Here is a 6,000-nt window from a genome sequence, read left to right as displayed (position 1 = left end):
TTTGTTATTTTAAGACGAACTTAACGAAAAGTGGAGGTTTGTGTAATTTATTTCGTAAGAGAAGTTTCTGTAGCATTAACCTATTACATGTGATCGAGTTAATTATGCATATTATATAGATATTGGTACTTGATTTTGTGTGTTTCAAATGACTCACATAATCTCAATTTAAAACCTAAAAGTAGTTTATAAAACTGGTACGAGTTGCAACACTAGTGGCTAACGATTTTTAGGACTTCAAAATATATTATTGGGTGAATAAAGTAGAGATGTAAAAGGAAATGATTATTTCCAAAAAAACAGAACATTTGGTCTAATGAGGTCGTGAGAGGTTTAATAAGAAGTTAATAATATGAAGAAGATACGACTTAATTAAGGCCCATTACAAAAGGAAGGTCCACTACTCAAATTGTCACCACTTTGTATATAATTAATAAAAGCATTTTTCATAATCACTAGATGATAATAAAGGTCTAAGTAACCACCAATCATCTTCGTTGATCTTGCTTTTCAATTATTTTTTTCTCTCCTATGATTGCATTGGCCAAAATATATGACTTGAACATTCACAGCCACATTGAATTTGTTCTGTTTTAATTATATGTAAAATATCATGAAACTGTTGATGATGGGATCATAATCATCATGATTCATAGCTACCACCTAAATTTCCACCACCCCTTGGTGTTCATGATCATTGTTATCATCACCGTCATACATTGTTCATCCAAATATGGAGTATCGAAATAATAGCCATTAGAGGAGACGTCATCATGTTAACTCCTTAATCAAGGACATGCTTGTTCAATTTTAGCCTAGATATCTAAATCTGCTACAACTAATATATACAAATATAATTATGAAAACTAACATATGGTAAATGCTACTAATGAAAACATTAGACTATAATTTAACTTGTGTATACGTGGTTGTCTTCTATGAATCAAACCAACATCTTTTGTCAAAGACACTTTCACATTTTATATTTCTTGAACATCAACAAAACATATAACTTTTTTTTCGTTCTTGGCGGCTTTTATAAATTTATTCCAAATCTTTCATGCTTTAATGATAATTTAGGGGATGTTATTGGATTGTGGTTTTTAAAGGAGTTTGATGTATTTAAGAATCAGGTGTTATTCAATTGGGTATTTTTAAAAATCCATTAAAATCTAGTGTTATTCAATATCTACTGGATTTTGTGTGATTTTGGATTTCAACGTACTTTGCTTCTAAAATATGAACAAACACAATACCACACTTTTCTCAATCATTTCATTTTCTTCTCCTCTCTTTAGATCGATCTCTAGCCTTTGACATATTATTGTTTGATTTTTTTTCTCAATCCTTTTATATAATCACACTTATTCATCAGATATGTATTATTTTTGAGAATTTTTTTTTTGTGTTCTTTAACTTTTTTTTCTGGGTTCATGATCTATAACTTTTTTTTTTGGTTTATGATATAATCACACTTTTTTTTCTGGGTTCAATCTCTGTTTCTTCCTTCTCAAACCCTTTGTATATAATCACACTTATTCATCAGATCTGTGTTTTTTTTGTATTCTTTAATTTTTTTTTCTGGGTTCATGACATCTGGGTTCTTTAATTACACCAAAAATCTGGATTGAAAACAAATACAGTTTAATTCAAGTTTTCTATGACATGTGTAAAAGTCTGGGTGTTATTAATTTAATATAACTTTGGTGTATAACACAATTTATGGATATATATATATTTTTTTCTAACAATAACTTTTTAAAAAATCCATAACAATCACCAAAAATACATTATCAATGACTTTCAAATCCACCTTATATGCATTATAAAGTCCACACAAATGCATTAGACTTTTAAATCTACTAATGTCCTGGGTTAATTAAAATCTATTAAAATCCTCAATCCAATAACACCCCCTTAATTTAGTTATATACAAACATTTTTCATATACTATGCACATTGAATCACTTGTAGGAAAGCCATCAGCCTCGGAGCCTCCGATCTTTTTACACTTACCCACTTTTAGTTGTTTATTTCTTTTCCCATTTCCCTTATATATAAGCTATACTAGAATATGATCCGTGCTTGAGAGCACAGATTAAAATTCCTTCCTTTTGTTTATTTGATAATTTTTATTTAAAACATCGCATATGTGATTATTTTATTTGTTTTATAAGGTTTTTTTTTTATGAAATACTATGGCATGAAATCATATACTGAATATGACTTATGAAAATAACATCTATTATGTAAGATATATTCTAGTATATATAGATTTTAACCCGTAGTACAACGTGAATTAACTTGTGTGATAAAAAAATCAATTTTTGTTTGTTAATTTTATTTGATTTGTTTAGTGTTTAATTTTTTTTTTTTTGTCAACCATTGGGCTACAACTGACCGGCCCACTAGCCAAATTCCTACATTCGTAGGAGCCGGGACTCGATCCCGGATGTGATGGTGCCTTCTACAAATGGACTTACCTCCTGTCACTACACTAAGGTCACTTCACAGTGTTTAAAATTATATATTGTATTTTGATTGTTAATTCTATGACTTAACCTATAGTATAACACATATTAATTTTAGGACCAAATATGTAACGTATGTTTGTCAAAATCATCATGACCGAGAAAGCCTACCAAACAACATTATTTCAATCATATTTTTGAAATTTTAACCCGTGCTCTAGCAAGAAATCATATTTCTTGAATTTTTTTTCATATTATAGTGACATATTATTGACATGTGCTATAACAAATCAAATTAGAGGTTTTTATAATTTTTAACTTTTTGATTTATCATATATTTATGATATTCTTAAAAATATCAAATTAAACTATTTTTAAAGATTCCAAATTAAATTATTTAAAAGGTTTATTATAGTATATAAAACTATACAATTCAACAAAAGAAATATATGAAATGAATTTAAATATTCAAATTTTTACCTGTTACTCAGTCAAAATTTTCTGATAAAGTTAGGTAAGATTTTTTTTTTTTTTAGTATAATCGGAAATGATTTGTAATGTACATAGAAGTGATTAATTTTTCTTACTTTCTGAGATTTTTTGTCTATATATTGGTAGTTAAATATTATTTGAGATTTTATTTTATTCTTTGGAATATTTCTTTTAAGAGGATCATAATCCTAAATCTATATAACCTATTAAATAATTAATACATATAACCTATCAAATAATTAATCTTAGTTATAACTTATATTAATATTATATAGTCTACCAATTTGAAGTTGTGTACTTCTCTTTTAGTAAAAAGGGGATTCATTTAGGGATTTTTGATCTGGTACTAACGCATTATGCCAAACATATCTCTCTTCGGAAATCAAATGAATTGACAAAAAGATTTAGTAAACTCTTTCGTTAATGATAATAATAATGCAAATAAGAAGACTATCTTTCGGTAATATTATACAAAATGTAATTTGTTAGGTCATGTTTTTATTACGAAGTTGTGTTTGAGATCATCCGAAGCCTCTAAAAGTTTTGATACGTCTTTACATCATCATTTCGGATAACGATTAGGTTATAAATGGTAACTTTAAACTACTTGTCAAAAATTATTCAATTATAAATATCCTCATGTGTTAATGGTCAACCTCGGGTACAAAGAAATGTGGAAGACTTCTGAGAAAAAGTAAAAAGATTTAAAGATATAATACAATGACAGTATGGAATAGTGGATTTGTGAGTCAGTTTAAAGGTTCTTTTCGAGATCCATAAATATCCAATTTGATGTTTCATAGTTCAAATATTATGAATGTCATTTCTAATCATTTCAGTTAGAGAGATGAAAGCATATCAGTAAACCACCATTAGCCAATCAATCGTTAAACTTTTCCCACTTTCCAGTTTTAAATTCATTACCGGATCTCTTACTTTATCAAATGGTTCCATGAATTTGAAAAGACACAATGTCACATTTAGTTGACCTCTGGCTCAGATATTTGGGATTGGTAGAACTCAAAATCTTTTTGATTGTGCCATTATAAGCTTGAGTTTATCTAGAGTTTTGTATTTTAATGGCTTGGTTTTTTAAGTGTTTAACGACTACTGCTTTATATTTTTCAAGTCCACTATACTTTTAAAGTTTTTAGCAGTATTTTAATTTTTAAATTCCTAGAATCCGTGTACTGGTTGGTTCTACATTAGGGCGGTAAGACTTTTATGTGACCAACAAGATATAGATATTATAGATGGTTCTGAATGATAATAACGTATAGAACAACTGCAACAAATGTATGCATAATGCATCAGTGTTTTTTTTTTTTTTTTTTTTTTTTGCGCACCAATGCATCAGTGTTAACAATACAAAATATACATATTGTTAGAATATGTTAGCATGTATATATTTTTTTCAAAAGATTTTCATATTATATGGATATATTACATTTTCATCAAATACTAATAATGAATAGATACTGTATAAACAAAGATGTAAATAGTAAATACATACGTAGACGGGATGAAAAGCTCGTTAATAGCCACCCAGTCGTTGACATGATCTTTGTTTTTCTTTTCTTTGACCTCCTAGAATTAGTGCCTATATAATTGTATATTATTGTTTTAGATATCCCTTAATATAGTATATTAATAAATCTCGTACGGAATTGAAACTGCTAAATCTATATGTAGCCCACTTGTACAAAATTGTAGACGACTAAAATTGTAGGCATCTGATTTATTAATATAAGCTAGGAAGTGCAACGAATCGTGTCAGCTCTTCGTGGAAGTTTGGTTGTCTGCCAGAGTTCAAAAAAAGGGGAAAAGATAGGTTGAGAATTATTATTATTTTTTCAATTTTTTCATCCATTTTTGAATGTTAAATATATTATTCAACAGAAAGATTATCAACATTAAAAAGGAAAAAAAAAAACTCAAGCATAAACTGAAACAAAGTTTTTTTCTTTTTCTTTTATATCTGATATATTTGATAAATATATCAATAGGTTGGAGTATAGAACCTCATTATAATTGATCATCACATGTTTATACCTATTATATATTAATTTTTTGGAATATTTTGAGCAGTAAAATATATAGTGGGACAAGGATAGTGGTGGGATATGCAAATACTGATGAGTTTTAATACCAAATAAATACACTTTGGCATCAGAACAGAGAGACGAGAAATAGTTGGAAACTTGGAATACTTGTCTGCTACTTTTGAGTCTGACAATAGTAATAGTATGTATGCCTTTTTCTTTCGTATCTTTCTCGAGAGTACAACTTAGAAGAATATATTGCAAGTGTATGTATGAACGAACACATTTGGTGGCCAAGTATGTGGTTTACCGTTACTCATTTTGTTTTCTTCTGGGAAATCACATCCTATATATATTTCATAAGATTGATGTTGTTTTAACTTATTTTCTCCTGTTATTATTAATATTTTGTAAAAGGTGTTGCAAGTAGATAAATTTCGATCATTCGAAGATGAAAAACAATGTGTTGAATTGGTGTATTATGATAAATGCTATAAATATATAACGTTTCTGAACTTGTTGAACTTTTACGGTTGTAAATTAGCTTCAATATATTATACTCTACGTATTTGAATCGAAGCTAAGATGCAAGATTCTCAACAGTACCTACAAATCCACTAGGAATATTGGTGATTCAGATTTAGGATAAAAAACATCAAGTGGACGAAAATCAAACAACAAATATATATAAATGAAAAATTAATTAAAAAAAAAAAATTATGGAGTGGACTGTTCCAACGTCATTTTAATCACATTAATGCGATTTTGATATTATAAGAAGAATAAAGGGAAAGAGCACAAAAACCCTTTTTTCTTTATGTTTTCCCCAAAAGGGATTATTAATTTTCTATCACCAAATTCTCACTAGATGCATTATTTCACAGTGTCACTCGTTCTATACTGTGGAGTACAACTAAACCACAATACCTCAATTTCTTTAATTTCTTTATTAGTACTTGGCCATGGTTTTGCCTAAATTATATTATATGTGAACG

The sequence above is a fragment of the Camelina sativa genome, chromosome 15, assembly GCF_030686135.1.
Source record: "Camelina sativa cultivar CO46 ecotype springtype chromosome 15, ASM3068613v1".
In the NCBI taxonomy this organism is placed as follows: domain Eukaryota; kingdom Viridiplantae; phylum Streptophyta; class Magnoliopsida; order Brassicales; family Brassicaceae; genus Camelina; species Camelina sativa.
This window is presented reverse-complemented; position numbering follows the sequence as displayed.